The sequence below is a fragment of the Marmota marmota genome, unplaced genomic scaffold, assembly GCF_001458135.2.
Source record: "Marmota marmota marmota unplaced genomic scaffold, marMar, whole genome shotgun sequence".
Taxonomy (NCBI): domain Eukaryota; kingdom Metazoa; phylum Chordata; class Mammalia; order Rodentia; family Sciuridae; genus Marmota; species Marmota marmota.
This window is the reverse complement of record NW_026000249.1, coordinates 28,043,189-28,062,999: the sequence shown is the minus strand read 5'-3', so window position 1 is coordinate 28,062,999 and position 19,811 is coordinate 28,043,189. Positions and strand designations below refer to the sequence as shown.

The 19,811-nt window shown below is 46.9% G+C and overlaps 1 non-coding gene across 1 annotated transcript; it reads right to left on the bottom strand.

Annotated features, from left to right (window-relative positions):
• Positions 1 to 9,298: 9,298 nt before the first annotated feature.
• On the bottom strand, positions 9,299 to 9,371 carry Trnaa-ugc. The gene has a single exon. It is a non-coding gene; the product is annotated as a tRNA-Ala (tRNA).
• Between the last annotated feature and the right edge of the window lie 10,440 nt (positions 9,372 to 19,811).

Genomic DNA, 19,811 nt, shown 5'->3' with positions numbered 1-19,811 from the left:
TATATATATATATATATATATATATATATATTTTTTTTTTTTTTTCCCCCAAACTATACCAACTGCCTCCTATTAGGACGGCTATAGTTTGAATTATTCCCCAAAAGTTCTTGGGCTGGAGACAATCCTCACACTTATACGTCGATGGTATTTGGAGTTGGGGCCTGTGGGCGATAATCAGGACTGAAGAGGCCAGAAGATGACATTAGTGGCTTTAAAGAAAAAGAAAGGGGAGAGATCAGGGCTAGAGCGTTTGCTTCTCTCCCTATGATATCTCCGCCATGTCATGATGCAGCCCGAAGGCCCTCACCAGATGGTAAGTGAAAGTTGGGCTCACGCTCTTGAACTTCCTATTCTCCAGAACTGAGAAATAAACTTCTTTGTTGTTGTTGTTATAAAAGACTCGGTTGCAGGTGTTTTGCTATGGCAAGAGAACATGGATAAACGCAGGGATCCTCCCTAATACAAGTATCACATGGGAAGTGAGAGTCATGGCAAGAAGGGCAAGCTTTGCTCCCCTCCCCCACAGTCCTCTTCTATTCAGCCTTCTTATCATCATGTGTGACTCTAATTGAAGGAAACCAAGGAGTCAGGCCATATGCCCGCTGACACTGCAGGTTGGAAAGTCTGAATATCTGCGAGGCCCTGATGAGCACTTTTGGTGGCACCTGTGGGCTGGGTTCACCATCAGGAATGCTGTTGGCCTGGGGATGCATATGCCTTACTTCTCATGGCCTCCGTGGAGTTGTTCATTGGCCACCATTAAAGTACAACTTGACCTCAGCCTCTTTCTGTTCTAGGCAAAGCCAGGGGCCTTCAGCTTTCAAAAACTTCAGAGTATATCTCCTTCAAAGACCTTCTCGGACCTCCTTCCCAAACATATCATTCCGCAGCCCCTGCTGGGTAGGACCAGAGGGTACAGCATCCTTCCTCCCCATGGTCACAGCTGATTGGATAAGGGATGGACTCCTGACCCAACTGGACCAATCAGATGCTCTCCTAAGAATGTGGACTTAGGCTCTTTGCAGTTCTAGGAAGTCTTTTCTGGTTGCTGGGAGGAAGAGGGTGCTTTGGGCCAAGCACAGTTCTGGACATTGGGAAGACAGAAGTGAACATTCCAGAAGGCCACTCGAACATTTCAGCCATTGTGCAACGTTTGCACGAAGCAGCAGAAAATGCTGAGGGGGGAAGAGGAAGCTGGAGGGAAGGCAGCAGTCAGGGATCCTGGGCACGAGCCTGGCAGTCAAGGCTCCTGCGGGCTCCCCAGTTGCTGCTTCCGGTCCCAGGAGGGCTGCTGAACTTCCTGTCCTTGAAGCTCAAAGAGAGCCTCATGTTTTTCCCATAAATTCTCCAGTTTTACCTAAGGTTGTGCAAGCGGGCTTCTGTTTTGTCCTGCTACAGTGTCCCTGCCTGAGGCACACCACGTGACACAATTAGCTCACAGTCCCTCAGGGGCCGTTCATCCTTTTTTGCCATAAATTTTGACTCTCCACCTGGCTTCCCCTTGCCAACCAGCGAGTGTCCTTCTGGGATAGCTGTGTTCCTGCCGGCCACTACTGAGCTCGTGTCACCAGATCCCATGGCCTTTCCATGCCCCTAACCCTTCTGGTCCTCTAGCTGCCCCATGAGGCTGACCAATCCTGAGGAGGGACTGCACACTGTCCCATGTGGCTCCTAGGCACCCCTCTCTCCTGATTCTCCTCCTCCCTCTCCTGGGCTCTTCTAGCTTTTCTCACCACCCACGGGCCTTAATTTACTCCTTTAAGCCTCTTGGAATTCTTTCTAGTTCTTTCCACCCCCAGTCCCGGCACTGAGGTTTCCATCACTGGCCACCAGACACAACTCTGTGTCTAGGTTTGGATCACCCAGGTCCCCCTTCCCATCCAACTGCTAGAACCATCTAGGTGGGCAACCCCCAGGACCCCTTAAATTTCTATGCTCCATAGTGACCTCAATATTTCCCTTCTCAAGCCTGATTTTACTCTGTGTTGCCTAGTTGGGTTAAGAAGGCAGAAATTTTCTGGACCCTTCATCCATGACTCTCAGAGCCAAGAAATTTCGGCTGAGTGTCTCATCCCTCTGCCAGGAAGTATCCACCTCGGGCCTCGCTCAAATTGTGATTTCAGTATACTTGATTTTCTCCTTGCTGCTCACATTGAAGGAGTCACATGAGATCTCTGGCACTAAGTTGACTCTTGTGGTGAGGCCTACTGGTCCAGCTTGAGAACCAAGAAGTAGACTCCATGACATCTGCGTACAGTCCATGTGGAGGCTGGAGGCCATCAGTCTCTACATGGATGGTACACATGGCTCTGTGATCTTTGCTGCCCCAGAGATTCCATTCCCTTGTGGGCAACAGTTAGAAACCTTCCACTCAGCATCCAAAGAGAGGAGGGGGAGGGAGCATGAGCCTCTCTGGATGCAGCTATGGGGGTGTGAGAAGCAGCCAGAAGGCCCCAGCCAGACTCAGTCCCTTAGGAGCTCAGCATAGGTGAATGGGTGGGGGGTCTTAGACAACAACTGATAAGACCACACCCCCCCACCCCAGTCTGTCAAAATGACCTCCATTCCCACCATCCACAGCACAAGGGGTCACTCTGGAGGAAGTGCATTTCCTTGGGAGTGTACTAGTTCGGGAAATGCTGGCTGCTATAACAAAGAAGCCTCCAAGGCCCAGTGATTGATGACTACAGAAGACTATTTATAACTGACACAAAGTCCAAAATGGGCATTGTGGAAGGACAGAAGGCTTGCCTCTCCAAGGGTGATTCAGGGACCTACGTCCCTTCCAACATGTAGCTCTGATGGACTTAGCTGTATCAAGCTGTGGAAGGGGAAAGAACAGGAGCTTTCTACAGGCCAGACCTGAATGTGATAGCCATTTTTTCTAGTCACACACCACTGGCCAGAACAAGGTCACATGGTTACACGTAATTGCAAGGAGGGCTGGGAAATGTAGTTCAGCAAAACGGCTTTGGAAACAGTCAACTCCTTTCTTTCCCAGGGACTTACCCATTGAGCACAGTGATCCACAGTTATCAAAAGTCACCATTTACTGTGGGACAGAGAGATCTAAAGGACTGGGACATGGAATGAGACCATCTTGATGGAAACATTAGCTGATGGAATAGCAAGGGGAAGTGGGTGGAGAGCAGGGTTTGGAAGGCCCAAGACTCTGGGAAGTAGCATGACTGGATTCCCAAGGAGGCACCTAAAATCAGACAGGTGGTTCTGAATCCGGGGTTTCTTTGTTCTCCTGCTTTAGCCCCATCCCCTGTTATGTGTTACCCACAAGCCCTTGAAAGGAGGGCTTCAGAGAGTCTTCCTGGGCCTTTTGTTAAGAAGCAGCCACTTCCCAATTCAAGAGGCCAGTTACCCATACCCCTGTGAGGCTGTGTCCTATAGCTGGGTGGTGACTTGAGGATAAGAAAGAGACATAACAAGAGAAGCACCCGTCAAAAGAGGGAATGGATCAGATGATCAAAAGACTGTTGTCCAATTCAGTAACTGTCAGCCACACGTGGCTATTTAAATAATTGACTAAAATAAAATATCATTGTTCCTCCATCACACGGGCCACCTATCAAATGCTTAAGAGCAACATAGCTGGGGGCCACCATCTTAGATGGCACAAATGTGGGATGTTTTCATCATCCCAGAAAAGTCTGTTGGCCAGCACTAATCTAAAAGGTGCCTTATAGCAAGCCATTGAGGACACAAGTAGTGTGTTTACAAGATCCAAAGACACTCAGATGGTCCCAGGAGGACAGGGGGTGCTTGTGAGGCAGCCTGAGGTTTGGGAGTGAACACTGGCCATAGGCATTGAGGTACCCCCAAACATCTCTCCATCTCCCTCTTGAGGCTGTGAGGTAGCTTGGCTTCTTTCTCTGCTCCTTCTGCCAACATTTCCCAGCTGTCCAACTCCCCCAGCTGTGGCCATGGCTGAAACATCCCCCAGTATGGAGGAGCCATCTGGTCAATCTGTCTTGGCCACCATGCCATGCCCTGGCTCCTACATTAGCCTCTGACTGGCTGATCATGGGTCAGGGCCCCTTTCTAATTCAATTGGCTGCAGACAACAGGGTGAGGTGGACTCCTGGAAAACAACATGGCGGCCCAGATGGCAGAGCTGTGCAGACATAATGACGCTCTGCCAACCCAGAAATAGAGAAAAACTAGACCTGCTCCCTCATCAAAGATGGGTAGAGGAGGCTCCTTGAGTCTGCACTTTGTACCTCTCACAGATAGGGTACACCTGTGGCCATGAACCCATACTTCAGTGCAGGGAAGGCCAACGTGAATTAGAAATGGGAGAAGTAATGTGGCCCAAACTGGGCTCTTCCAGTTAGTTGTGTGGCCTTAGACAAATGACTTAACTTCTCTGGGCCTCAATTTCTGCCATCATCAATGGTGGATGATCATTAATACTTCCTTTGCAGGTATTTAGCTGCTTAGAAGAGTGGTGAGTACATGGTAAGCGTTATGCAAATATTGGCTATGGTTATTATTAGCCTTCAGGAGTTTCTGGTCCCCTGCAGATCACAGATGAGTAGTCAAACTGTAATGACACATGATCGGCGTGATAATCAAAGAGGGTGAGAGATGCACATGTTTTAAACAGGAATGCAGTCTTTGGGGCTTATTCAGGAAAGGCAGAGGCCTGTTGGCTGTACTCCAGGGGAAACCACTTTTGACTCTGATCTGTTTCTGCTCATATGTACCTCCATATTTCTAAATAACATGCCAGTGTGGTTATTTCTTGTGATTTGGATTTGAAATGTCCCTCAAAAGCTCATGTATTGCAGGCTTGTTCAGAGCGGGGGGTGGGGTCTTTGGAAGGTGATCTGATCAGGAGGGCTCTAACCTTATCATTGGATTAATCCATTGATTAACTCATAATTTAATGGGCTATTGGAGGTGGTGGGAAGTTAGGAGGTGGGGCCTAGTTGGAGGGAGTGGGTCCTTGATGGTGTGCCCTATTTTGTCCCTGGCCCCTTCCCTGCGTGCTCTGTCTCTCTCTGTCTCTCTCTGTCTCTGTCTCTCTCTCTCTCTCTGCTTCCTGGCCACCATGAGGTGAACAGCTCCCTCACCATGTGTTTCTGCCATGATGATTGGCCTCACCCTAGGCCCTGAAGCAACATGGCCATGGACTGAATCGAAACCTCCGAAACCATGACCAAAATAATTTTTTCCTCCTTTATGTTATTTACCTCAGATGTTTTGTCACAGTAATAGAAAGCTGACTAAACCCACTCCTCCACCATTGCAGGGATGACTACTCATCTGTGATCTGCACAGGACCAGAAACTCCTGTAGGCTAATAATAACCATAGCCAGAAAAAAAAAAAAAAGATGTTTGAGGTTATAAGCCCCAGGACCTGTGTACACACTCTGTCCTCCTAGGACCACCTGAGTCTCTTTGAATCTTGCAAACATGTGACCACTGTCCCCAATGCCCTGTGTCTTTGTGTCTGGCCATACTTTCTCTCCGTTTCCTCTTTTCTTTCTAGAGTTTTCCTGTTTCTCTCTTCTCACCTTTTTACTTCTCCTAAAATAAACATAACAAAGGTGACTGCAGGTGTCATTAAGATGTGGTCATACCATAGGACAGGCTCCTAATATATAGGACTACTGTTCTTATAAAAAGGGGCACTTTGAACACAGACACACACGTGGGGCAGAAGCCATGTGAGGCTGGCACAAGCTAAGGAACATACCAGAAGCTAGGAAAGAAGCCTGGGACAGATCCTTCTCTGGCACCTTCAGAGGGAGCATGACTGGCTGACACCTCAGTCTTGGACTTCTAGTCTCTGGAAGTGTGAGAAAATACACTTTGGTTGTTTAAGTCACTCAGTCATTGGCTCTTTGTTATGGCAATCCTAGAACAAATTTTTTACTTAATAAACAAAGCACCCCACACACACCAGATGCACACCTATACTGTCTGTTGCTTCCATTATCCTAATAAAATTGCCTCACAATTTTTTTTGTTAAATCAGTATTCAGTGTTTAGAATATGTTAATTTATTCACGACTGTCTCATGTAGTATGCTTTGAATACATGTCCCTTGCAGTATAAAATTTGGTTTCCCTTAGAGTTAATATTTATGTCATCCCTCTTTTTTGTTTGCTCAGCTTTCTGTGTACCTATTCTGAATTTACCCTCCAAAAAAGTGTATGTCTCTTCTGAATACATTCAAACAAATACTTCAGCTGCTTTGATTTCTTTTTCTTGGACAACCCCATCCCAGAATCCCACGGGTTCCTGCTCTAGCCACAGCTGCCCGGGATCCACTCTGGACCACTGCCCACTGCCCTATCTAGCATTTCCCTTGGGTGTTAAAGTGAGGATGTCCCTCACCTCTCTCCAATATGCAGGATCTCCAGTTTTCTGATATCACATTCTATAGTATGGATCTTAATTGTCCCCAAAGGCCTGCATGCGAAAGGCTTGGCCTCCAGGGTGGTGCTAATGGGAGGTGGAGCCTAGTGGGAAGTCTTTAGGTCATTGGGGTGCACCTCCAAAGAGAATTGTGGGACCCCAGCCCCTTCCTCCTTCTCCTTTGCTTCCTGACAATAAAATGAGCAGTTTCACTTTACCATGTGTTCCTCACCACATGCGCTGCCTTGCCACCGGCCCAAAGCCATGGAGCCACCTGATCATGGACTGAAACCCTCTGAAACAGTGACCCAAAATAAACCTATTATCTTTTTCAGTTGATTATCTCAGGTATTTTGTTATAGTAATGAAAGCTAACCAATGCACCAAGCTTTCCATATTCACAGTTTACTATCTGTGTTAGTTATTGACTGGTTAGTTATTGACACATCACCCCAAAACATAGGAGGTTAAAATGACAATGGTCATTTATTGGCTGTTCCCACTCTGGAAACACCCTTGTGGTCAACCGAACATGGTATACCAAAACTAGAGTTCTTCACATTCAATCCTTCCAGAAAATGAATCCTAGGCTCAGATTGGGCAAGGGAATGCAATGCAATGACTTAGTTGGGAGAGGAAGGAAAGTCTTACTGCTTCTTCAACAGGTGTAAAATTTTGTTTTCAGATCCCTTACCTTCTGCAATATCTGGTGCCTGGCATTCCTCAGCCTTTCTGGGCTTCCTTTTTGCAGTTTCTATCCACACAGTCACTTGGCTTCCAGCATTTTCCAGTTGCCAGTCTCCTAAGTCAGTCATGTTTTATCCATTTGCTTTCTGGCTTCTGAACCATTAATGATATGTTTCGTGGATGCATTTTTCTCTCACTTTATTTTTGTTTTAATGTATTTAGATCTTTTTGGGGGGTACCAGGGATTGAACTCAGGGGCACTCGACCACCGAGTCACATCCCCAGCCCTATTTTGTATTTTATTTAGAGACAGGGTCTCACTGAGTGGTTTAGTGCCTCACTGTTGCTGAGGCTGGCTTTGAACTCGTGATCTTCCTGCCTCAGCCTCCTGAGCCACTGGGATTACAGACATGCACCACTGCACACATCTAGATCTCTCTCTCTTTTTTTTTTTCCTATTACGGTCATTTTAATGAGGGATTTGGGGAAAGACCATGGTGGCACACAGTGGGTTCAATATTTCATGACTATTTGGAAGTTGACTATCCATTTTTTCCATTCAGTCAATGTCATGGGGCTGGGATTATGACTCAGTGGTAGTGCACTTGCCTAGCATGTGTGAGACCCTGGGTTCTATCCTCATTACCACATAAAAATAAATAAACAAAATAAAGGTATTGTGTCCAACTACAACTAAAAGAAAATTTAAAAAATATATATATATATATATACACACACACACACACACACACTCCAGTGGTAAAACTATGTCCTGTATTTCTTAGGTATCGCTCCACATCGATACTTACCAATTTGCACCAAGTTCCAAGCTGGTGCGGTAAGATGGCTGTGAGATGGTCAATTTGGAGGAGACATTTGGGAAGTCCTGCCTATTTCCACCATCCTTCTCCAGGGTGTTCAAGTGCTGTTAGCCGTTGCCCTTGCAAATGTCAGGGCTGCTCAGAAAAAGTTCCCTGCTTCTTAATTCGCCTTGGCTTACAAGGCCAGGGCAAGGGCCACTTGGTGAATGACACATTCCCCCACGCTTTCATTTTTCAGTCTTTCATTTCCTGTTGGCTTCAAGATACAAAGAAGCCCTGGGACCTCCTCAAATTGTGTCTTCATGAGCACGCTTAGAGTCCCTCCTGGAAGGGGTGGCGTGTGTGAGTCTGTAGTGGATGGATTGTATGTGAGAGGAGCAGGGAGGTAGACTGACAGGCCAGAGAAAGCTGAGGGGTTCATTCAAAACAGCAAATGTGTTCAGGGAGCCAAATGAGTGATGTTGGAGAGCTCTGGGGGCAAGGCCATGGTCACGTAGATGAAGCCAGCTTTTTGCAGCAAGGAGGAGGTGGTAGGCAAAGCTCACCAAAGGCCATCCCACAGAACGTTAAGACAACAAAGGCCTGTGGCCCCCATTCCCATAGGATTTCAGGTGCCATGAGTCATGCTATGTCAACTCAGTGTGATGGTATTAGCAGGTGGGGCCCTTGGGAGGTGATGATGTCATGCATGTGAAGCCCTCACGAATAGTGACATTAGTGTCCTTAGAAAAGAGACCCCAGAGAACTGTTGCCATTCACTACCCAAGGATTTCTTGCCAGCAATCAGCAACCCAGAAGAGGGCCCTCACCAGAGCTCGACCATGCCATCACCCTGATTTCAGATTTGCAGCTTCCAGAACCGTGGGAAACTAATCTCTGGTCTATAAACCACCCTATCTACAGAACTTTGTTACAGCACCAGGGTACTTTGTTACAGTCTCAGTTACAGACTATTACTATTGGTGGGCTTCCTGGCTTCTGTGCTCAAAGGTAGCCCCTCTGTAAGCTGTGTACAAGACAGGAAGTGAGATGGGGGACAAGTGCCAGAAAAAGTTCCTTTTTCATATAAATAGTTAGGGATATTGTTTTGGATTCATTCCACTATCTTTCCTTCTCCTATCCCCCATTCCTTCCATTCCCCTGTGTTTAATCTATTGAATAGCTTTTCCTCCCCTCCTGCCCTTATTGTGGGTCAGCTTCCATGTGTACTTATGTGAATACCCCATAGTGAATCCCACCATCATGTACATGCATAAGAATGGGGTCCTAACCAGAATAAGATACAGTCCGCACTTACGTAATTTATCAAAATGAATTCTACTGTCATGTATAACTAAAAAGAACCAATAAAAAGGAGGAAAGAAACACTTTCTGAGCATCTACCCAAAAAAGGTTCTTTTTTGTTTTATTGTGGTGCTGGGGATTGAACCCAGGGCCTTCTACTTGCAAGGCAAGCACTCTACCACTGAGCTACATCCCCAGCCCCAAAAGGTTCATTTTGAGAATGAAGCTTGAATTCCTCAGTTCCTTTCCTTCAGAACCTGGCTCCCTGAGCAGTCCCTACATTCCTGAGTTCATTAACAGATCATATTTTTTTGGAAGTGTAACATGGATATAGTAGAGGCACAGATTTTACTTCAATGTATAACTGATGAATGTATATATATGTATGTATGTACGCATATGTATAGACATGTGTAACCTTCGCTCACATAAAGATCTAAACCAATTCTGATACCTGCCCCAGAAGGTTCTGTCAATACACTCTCCTAGTCTATGCCCCATAAACAACCACTATTCTAACGTGATGTATGGGTGTCGCTTGTCCTTGAACTTCATACAAATGGTTCCAACAGCATTTCCTCTTTTGTATCTGGTTTCTTTCATGGAGTAGGATGTCTGTAAGATTTACTCATGTTACTGAGATCTCAGACATTTGTCCTTTTTTATTGCTGTGTGATATTCCATTCTATGACTATACCACAATTGATCTACCCTTTTCCTGTTGACGGGGATGTAACTTCGGAAGCATTAATTCAAAATTCCCACAGACTCCAAGAGGGAAATCTCCACAGTACACTAGCAGGGTCTTTGAGTGGCAAGGTCATTCCCTGGAAATTCTCAGATGTGCCTTGCACAAGACAGTGGGGATGTAAAACACACGGATGAGCTCCACAGTGTCCATGACATTGGGAATCTGGTGTCCAGAGACTGTAGCCGAGCTACAGTCAGAGAAAAATCAAACAGGGCCATGTGTTCCAGGGGAACTATGAGACCTGGTGGCCAGGGACAGCCTCTGTGAGGCGGTGCTGTTTGAGAAGTGCAGGATGGGTGTTTGCCCTACTCCTCCCCTCACCCCACCCTGTGGCTCATTAGTCCATTGTCACCTTGGCCCACTCCAGCCTTGCCATCCCCCACCCCAGTTTCTTTTTTCAATCAACTCCAAGAGAGGCCCAAAACAAATACCAGGCCTATGACCAGGAACAATGAAAGTCCGAAACTCTGGGCCCTTCATGAGAGCTTCCCTGGGGCTCCAGCTCCACACAAAGGCCCAGCTCTGCTGAGCTTAGAGCAAAGAAAGAGCCTGTTGATCTGCATGGGGGCTCTCCTGTCCTCCTGCTTCTGTTCCCAAGGCCGGAAGTACACGTCTGCTCCTCCCAGGGCCGGACCAGCTCTGAGGCAGCTTATGTTGACCCTTGACCCCGAGCTTCCCAGGGACCCCTTGCTTGGCACAGTCTCCACAGGTTAGCCAGGAGGCCACAAATGTAGCAGTCCCACGTGTCACTATCAATAAACCAAGTTGTGCCTCCCTGCTGCAGGCTGTGGGGCAGAGCCCTGGCACCCTCTGCTACCTCCCAGCTGCTCCATTCTTCAAAGAGCTGCCACTCAAAGAGTGTCCTGGGTCAGAACCTTGAGCCTGCTGCCCCTTTACCTAGGAATCCCCTCTTCCTGCATTCTGTGCCTCTGCCCCTTCCCGTCATGCACTTCTCAAACAGTACTGCCTCATAGAGGCTGTCCCTGGCCACCAGGTCCCGCAGTTCCCCCGGAACACATGGCCCTGTTTGATTTTTCTCTGAAGCATCAATGAAGTTATTTGCTTGTTTGTTTATGGGATTAGGAGCTGTCTCTCTCATTTGGAATGTCAACTTGCTATGGACTGAACTCCCTGTGTCCTCCCCGCCCACCACCAAATTCCTATGTCGAAACCCCAACTTCCAGTGACATGATATTAGGAGGTGAGACCTCTGGGATGAGATTAGGTCATGGTAAAGCCCTGATGCATGGGATCATGTCCTTATAAGGAGACAGGCGCTCTTGCAGTCTCTTGTTCCCTCTCTCTCTGTCCTATGAGAACACAGAAAAAAGATAGCTATCTACAAGTCAAGAAGAGAGGCCTCAGGCTGGGGATCTAGCTCAGTTGGTAGAGTGCTTGCCTCACATGCACAAGGCCCTGGGTTCAATCCCCAGCACCACAAAAAAGAGGAAGAAAAAAGTTCTCACTATGAACTGACTCTGCTGGCACCTTGACCTTGGGCTCCCCAGCCTCCAGAACTGTGAGCAACATGTTTATGTTGGCGATGTTCCCAGCCTATGGTATCTTGTTATAGTTGACACAAAATACCAAATGCATCCACCTGGCTCACTGGTGTATCCCTTGGGTCTCCTGTGTGGCCAGATCTATTGCTAAGCAACCAATCACCCCCAAACGTAGTGACTTCAAACACCAACCATCTTCAGTTTCAGTGTGCCATGGATTTGGACAAGGCCTGACAGGGGCTGCTTGTTTTCATTCTGGAGTAGCTGCAATCATTGTTAGGAGGACTCAAAGGCTCATTCTCGAATCATCTGAAGGGTCATGTGCTCCATGTGTGGTATTTGATACTGGCCATCAGATAGGACATGTATGGATTACCTTGCCAGGTGCCTTCTCTGCATGGGCTACTTTGGGCTGCCTCGTGGTGTGGCTACTTAGTTCCAAGTGTCAACATCTAAAGAGGAATAGGTAGAAGAGGTGTCAACATTTTTTTGTGTGAGTGCTGCTGGGGATGGAACCCAGAGCCTTGAGCATGCTAGGTACACACTCTACTAACTGAGCTACACCTCCATGTCACCTTTCAAGACTTTGGCTTGGAAATCAAGTAGTGAATTTTTTGCGGTCATCACATACCTACCCACATTCAAGGGGAGGGGACACAGACCCCATCTCTTCATAAGAAAGGCCTCAACATCACATTATAAGAAGAGCCTATAGATTGGGATATATTGTGGTGGCCATTTTTGGAAAGTGCCATCCGCCATATTGCTTCCGCCATTTGTTGAATGGATGCTCATGCCTTCTTCCCAGCTCCCTGCTTTGCCATTACCAGCCACGTGACTTGGGAAAACTTACTGTATTAGTCAGGGTTCTTCAGAGAAACAGAACCAATAGTGTGTGTGTGTGTGTGTGTGTGTGTGTTGTAGGGGAAGGGAAAAAAAGCTTTTCCCTCACCCTCCTAGGTTCTCTGGCTGGGGTCCTGAAAATGAGATTGACTAAAGAGAGATTATCAGAGAAAAGTGTACAAATTTATTTAATAGAAGTTTTACATGACATAGCAGTTTTCATAAGGAAATGAAGACCCCAAGGAAAGTGTGAATCTGGGTGTTATTGTACTAGGTTTGGTGAAGGGTGGAAAGTGGTAGAAATATGTGATGGGACAAAGGGTATGGGCTAAGGGGAGTAAGTGGGGGACACTTACCAAGTCCCTTTCCCTTGGGTTGCTCTCAGTATCCCCCCGTCTTGAGAGATAAAGATGCTGCTATCTTCTTGGTCTAGGAAGGGCACCTCTCACGTGAGGGTCTTATGACCTGCTGCAGGGGACAAAGGGGAGGTCAGTCTTTCCTGCAACTGCCACTTATCAACTTAAAATATGTAATATATCAGGGGACCCAGGGAACCATAATCTTGGGATAATGTGTCCTTAACCCCTTCAATGTATGCACATGTATATTTGTAAAGTAATTGGTGCATATGATTATGGGACCTGGTAGAGGAAATCATAGGCTACAAACCCCGGCAAGATCAATGTTGTAGTCTTGAGGCAGTGTTCTTTCTTCTCCGGAAAACCCGCTTTGGTTTTGAGGACTTCAACTAATTAGATGAGGCCCACCCACACTATGGAGGGTTTTCTTTTACCAAAAGGTGAACTGACTATAGATGTCCATCACATACACAAAACACCATCACAATGACATGTAGCGTAATATCTGACCAAGTCAAGTGACACACAAAATTTAATCATCACGCCATTCCTGAATTGGCTTTCCCCCTTTTGAAAAGAAGATAAAAGTCCATTCTAAGGCTGTTGAGAGAACAAAAGAATCAAAATAGAATATAGAAGAAGTGATGGGGTGTCACTTGTGGGGTTCAGCTAGGAAAGGGCTAAGTTTTCATCGTCTTGTTCTCTTGCTTGATGGCTCTGAAGGAAGCAAGTTGCCATCTATGAACTGACCAGTGAAGAGCCCACGTAGCTGGGAACTGACGTTCTAGCCACCAATCAAGGGGGATTTGAGGTCTGTCAACAGCAGCCACATGAGTGACCCTGGAGGTGGCCCCTCCCCAGAAGGGCCAGCTAACCTACATACAGATTCCGGGACCACAGTCACTGGGAGAAAATAAATATTTGTTGTTTTAAGTCTCTACATACTGGGATAATTAGTTATGGTTCAAGAGAAAACTAACATGTCATATGGGTAGCATAGTCTCTAGCACACAGTAGGTGTTCAATACGTGTGACCAGAATATGATGCTAAGTGAATTATGGCTTTATGTGAAAGTCCTCCCAGAAATATTTGTATTTTCACAGAAGACTCTATACCAAAGGCATGATCTCTTGCCATGGTAGAATTTTCCAGCAAAAGAACAGGACGAAGGGTACTTCTGAGACCACTCAAAGTCACACGACACAAGTGACCATGGGTTTGGGTTGCAGGTGAAGTGATTCTTTGAGAGAAAAAGAATTGCCAAGGCTGTGCTTGATTCAGGGATTCCAGAAACTTCCTCAGGAAAAGAATTTACATGGATAACAACAAATATGGACAGGGCACTAGAGGGTCAGAGGGGAACAAAAGCCGTGATGGCAGAGCTTTTGCAGGTCACAGAAAAGGCTGGTAAATATTTACACGAATGCAAATATAATTATGAGTTGACTTCAGTGCTTTGCTGGAAAGGGATTTGTAAACCAGGGAGCTGGGTGGGGAGAAGGGAAGGGAGGCACTGCGGACCGAGGGACTGACATGTGTGTATCGCCCATGCTGGAAGGTCATGTGGCACATCTGAGGAATGATCGAGGTCACTGTGTCGCCAGAAAGACAGTGAGGGGGACAGCGCTTGGAAAGGCTGATGGGGTCAACAGAGGCCAGACTGTGTAGGCTTGGTAGAAAGTTGTGGGTCACAGTGAGGATTTGGATCTTTATTCACAGAGCAAAGGACAGCCATTGGAGAACTGATTGATTGATTGATTGACTGATTGATTTCAGGTCTGTAATGGAACCCAGGACCTCATGTATGCTAGGCAAGTGCTCTAGCCTTGATGTACATCCCCAGGCCTCAATGGAGGGTGTAAGTGGGGGTATGATGTTATCAGTGTCATAACATGTGTTGTTAAATGGTCGCTCTGGAAACCACATTTGAACAGGAGAGAACAAACTGAGTACTGCAATAGTCCGGGTTGAATGGTGCTAGCCATTGGATCACAGTGGAAGCTGAAAAGACCGGAAGCATCAAACTGATGTGAAATGTCACCCACCTCCCCGTGGAGATCCAAACCCCAAAGCACAATATAATGGAGGAACATAAAAGTGATCTGAATTCAAATTCTGAATGCACTTCTTACAAGCTGTGTGACCTCTGGCAGGTTTCTAAACCTCTCTGTGGTTCAATATCCCCTTATGTAAACTAAGGATAACAAGGCCTACCTTGTTGGGCTGCTGTATAGATTATATGAGATGCTCCTGTCATCAAGTAGGACAGCATGCTCCGTCACCCTGTGTCCTCTGAACACTCATAAATAGGTGACAAATCCTGACCAAGGAGAGAGTTTAGTTTTTGCTATGAATGACATAGTGTGCATTTGTAGTACTGTTTGAGAATGTTCAATTCTGCCATGGAAGACAAGGAGACAGGTGGGAGAACATTGTCACTGATACGTAATGGCAGAAATGTTAGATGCAAAACAGTTTATGAGGGAACAGAGACAGAAACCGCAAGAGAGTTCTAGCATCCACGGGGCACTAAATATACAAGAGACACGAAATATTCATGAGGCACTAAATATATTTAAGGCACCTGAGGCACTAAATATTCATGATCAACTAAATATTCATGAGACGCTCAATATTCGGCCACCTATTGGTGACACTCATTCTAGTCCCCTGCGTCTTCTAGCCTAAGAAATGCAAATAAGAACAGTGGTTCATTGGAGAAGGACAGCTGTGACCAGGTGGCCATTTCTCTGCATCTCTCTAGTAGAGAGAAGGCACATTGTTGGCCATAGGAACCTTCTAGACGTCTGTCAACTTCAAATGTCAGCGCTAACGTCCTAAGTGCAGATGGATGCAGTAGAAAGAGACAGGGCCATGCCCTAACTCAGGACTTAGACACTGTGTGACTTGTCCCCACCAGTCTTCTGTCCTACCTGTGGGGTCCTACCCAGTGTCCTTCCTCCTCACTTGGTTTTCAATTGGTTTCATCCACTGCATGGCTGGGGCTCAGGGTTCTGGGTCATGAGCCTTTGGTTCCTGGGATCTCTGGGGCAGCTCGCCTGGGAGTGTCCTCGGAAGCCACTGTTGCGTGGAAGTGAGTTCCCTCCTGACAACTGAGTCACTGTGGAGAATGGAACTCCACAGATGCCACATCTGATGTGACATTGTTCTGAGCAAGCCAGACATGGTGCTTGAAAGCATGAGCCACAGATGCTGGCTGCTGAAATGGGTCCTCTTCCACGAGGGTGGCCAAGAGGATCGTCACAGAGAGTGACAGCAATTGAATCCAGGGACGCTTAACCACTGAGCCACATCCTCAGCCCTTTACTGATGACAGTAAAGACACCCCCAATCTGCCTCAGGGAACGACTATGACTACTAAGGACATGTTCAGTGTTGGATGAGATCTGTAATCCCCCCAAGCATGTCAACAAGAATTCCCAAATAGAAAAATTGCCCCAAACACTAAGCAGTTAAGAGCCCTTGTGGCAATTGCTGGGCTGAGCCACTGTAAGAAATGGCCCTTTATTTTTTCAGATCTATTTGTGACACACACAATCGGCCCGTTTGGGGTTGGCTGGGGTTCTGCAGGTGTTGAGATGGCACCATGGTAGGCACAGTGAGAGTCCTGAAGAGGTGTTCATGTTCTAACCTCTAGAACGTGACATGTGGCAAAAGGGTCATTTGTCAGTGAGATGCTGTGGTGCACACCTGTAATCCTAGCTGCTTGGGAGGCTGAGGCAGGAGGATTGTGAGTTCAAAGCCAGCCTCAGCAAAAATGAGGTGCTAAGCAACTCAGTGAGACCCTGTCTCTGAATAAAATTAAAAATAGGGCTGGGGATGGGGCTTGGTGGCTGAGTGTCCCTGAGCTCAATCCCTGGTACCAAAAAAAAAAAAAAAAAAAGGTAATTTGTCATTTGACTAGCTAAGGACTTCACAGTGGGGACACTACAGTGGATTACTCAAGTGGACCCAGATAAATTGCAGGGGTCCTTGCAAGGGGAACATTTCTCAGCTGTGGTCAGACAGGTAGCTATGACTTGTGGCCAGAGAATCAACCTTGCTGACATGGAAGATAGAGGAGGTGGCCACGAGGCTGGGAATGCAGGCGGCCTCTTGAAGCTGGAAGTGGAAAGGATTCTCCCCTAGAGCCTCCAGGAAGGAACACACCTCACAGACACCTAGATTCTAGCCCATCCATGGGCATGAAAACTCTGACTTCCAGAAGTACACAAGAATGAATTTGAGTTGCTTTAATAATACAATTCACATTTGTGTGGCAGTGATAGAAAACTACAGGAATGACCGAGAATGAGATGAACCAGGAGACAAAGATTATTGCCAAGGAATGCAGTCCAGTGGACAGTGCTGCAGCTGGAGGCCTAGGCTTGGGCTGGGAACCATCTTTAACATTTCTTTTTGAAAATTATTATTCACACGTGTTCACTGTACATCGTGATGGGTTGACTGACATTTCCATCCATGCACAGAGTGTTCACTGATCACATCCAGCCATCCCCTTTCCATCCCCCTTCCCCAATCTTTTCGGTCCTTAGAAACCATTGTGCTACGTTCAGGTTGACATTTTTAATTTCCACATATGAAACAGAACATGCAACCCTTGTCTGGCTTTATGCATTTAACATGATGTCTTCCATGTCCTTCCATCGCATTGCAAATGACAAGATCTCATTCTTCTTTGTGGTTGAGTGGTCCTCTGTTGGGTATGTCTAACACATTTTTTGATTCATTCATCTGTAACTGGACACCTAGGCCAATTCTTTTTTTTTTTTTTTTTGTTCTGAGAATTGAATTCAGGGGCACTTAACCACTGAGCCACATCCCCAGCCCTTTTTATTCTTTATTTAGAGACAGGGTCTCACTGAGTTGCTTACAGCCTTGCTAAGTTGGTGAGGCTGGCCTTGAACTTGTGATCCTCCTGCCTTGGCCTCCTGAGCTGCTGGGATTACAGGCATGTGCCTTTGTGCCCTGCTCACCTAGGATGACTCTGTATCTTAGCAGTTGTAAGCTGTGCCACAATAAACATAGGCATGCAAAGAAAGAGAGAAAGAGAGAGAAGGCAGGGGGGAGGGAAAGAAGGAAGGAAGGAAGAAAAACAGAAATCTTGCCATCCATTGTGACAGAGGGAAACCAAACTCTGGAGGCTTCACCCCAGTTATGAAATATCCTGGCCCGGAAGTGACACCCACCACTTCCTGCTCATAACTCCTTGGCCATGACAGGTCACGTGGCCGTGCTCAACTACAGTGGGCCAGGGAGTGCAATTCCACCATGCTCTTGGAAGACAGAGAGCCGGAAACATTGAGTGGCCATCACAGATTGACTTCCTCGGTCCTTCGCATACAAGTCGTGTGTCCAGACTGGGTGACAAGGCCCAGAGATCTGGGGGGCTTTTGCTCCCCACTGTCCCTCTAGTGCCCTCTCCCTATTTGTTGTCGGTGTGGATTCTTTTCCTGAGGAAGTTGCTGGGACCCCCCACATCGGGCACATCCTTGGCAAGGATGCCAGGGTCGACCACCTTTGCAGCAGGCCCATCAGGGTGACATGCAGTGGGAATGAAACGCAATGGACAGGAGACGACAGGGCAGCCCGGTGACCTGGGCATGACTTTCCCAACTTAACGGAGGAATGGGTAAGCACTCTGGCTTTTAAAACAGCATTTACTTTAAGTGGCCCTGTCAATTAGTATTAATTAGCAGCTAGTAGTTTCTGGTGCCTCTTAATTGGTGGTTTGCAAGAGAGGGGTAGAGGTGAAGGTGACGGAGACAGGGGCCCTCTGCTTTCTAGAGTGAGCAATTAGGAATCATTCACTTGAAAACGGGGAGGCTGAGAAATTCCCCTGAGCTGTCGCCTCTGGCTGGGTGAACTCCCTGTCATGCTTGACACAGACACACACCCAGATTTCTTTCACAGGTGGCTTCAGTGGCTTCAGGCCAATAGCACTTTAGGCCCAGCCCTCTCCAAGCCCTGGACCAATGATCCTTTACAAACCCCTCTCAGGGACTCTGCCCCTTTGCAGGAGCTAGTTCTAGCATGTTCCCTTGCCAACACAGAAGCTGCCAGATCTTTGGGAGCTTCCCAAGTTTCTGTCCCCTGGAGGAAGAAGGTGTGTCACCTCAGAGAGAGCTGGCTCCAGGTGGATGGAAGAGAGAGTCGGTTTCTAGAAGGTCATAGAAATGTTCACCCCTGGGCTTTGGGATCACCAAAAATTGGGTCGAAGCCCCAGCACCTCCACTTGGTAGCTGCATGCCCATGCGCTCACCCCTCCGAGATGATTTGCTTATATTTCTTACTTCTTGTGAGAGTAAATGTAATCACGTTGCTGAGCATAAGCACATAGGCCCCATTATTATAAACATATAATAGAGTGATTAGATACAAGTTTCCCCCCGATGAGGCCTTCAGCACAAAGCTGAATTTGCAGCTAGACTCTCAGTACCTGCTGGCTTTCAGAGGGCTTCTCCTGTGTGACCTGGGACAGATTTCTGGCCTCACCTTATTCTAGGCTTTGCCTTAGGGAAAGCCTTTGGTTCTGGACACCAAATCAACTGGGGATTTTCCCCTCATGACATTTGCTATTCGTACCAGTTAAAATGAAATTCAGTTGCAAGGAAGAAGAAGTAACATTGGCCTAAAGAAGCTAATTTGTTTCCTTTATACATAGAAGTGTAGGGAAATGAAGGCAAGGGTTGGTATAGTGGCTGTTTCATGGAGTCCTCAGAGACCCAGGTAACTCTGATAGGATCCTGCTATCTTCTCACTGAACTATATATGAACTCCAGTTCCAAGCTTACCTCTTGGTCCAATATGGCTGTTATGGAGCCAGCTTTCACATCCACATTCCAGCCAGCAGAATGGAAGACAGGTAGGAAAACAGTGAAAGGACGTGTGTCAGTTGTCTTTGAAGAAAGGTTCCCAGAAATCTGCCACGTGACTTTTCTCCTTACATCTCAGTTTAGTCATGTGGCCACAGGAGGTTTGGAAGAAACATTGTTGGTCTGTAAGAGAGGGAAAGATAGCAAGGTGCTAAGGTTTCAATATAGTTGTGGTAGTACTGGGAGGTGGGGCCTTCAAGATGTTGCTACCACAATGATAATCAAATTTCAACACGAGTTTCAGAGGGAAATCATAGCACCCCTCTTGCTGTTTCACTTTTATAC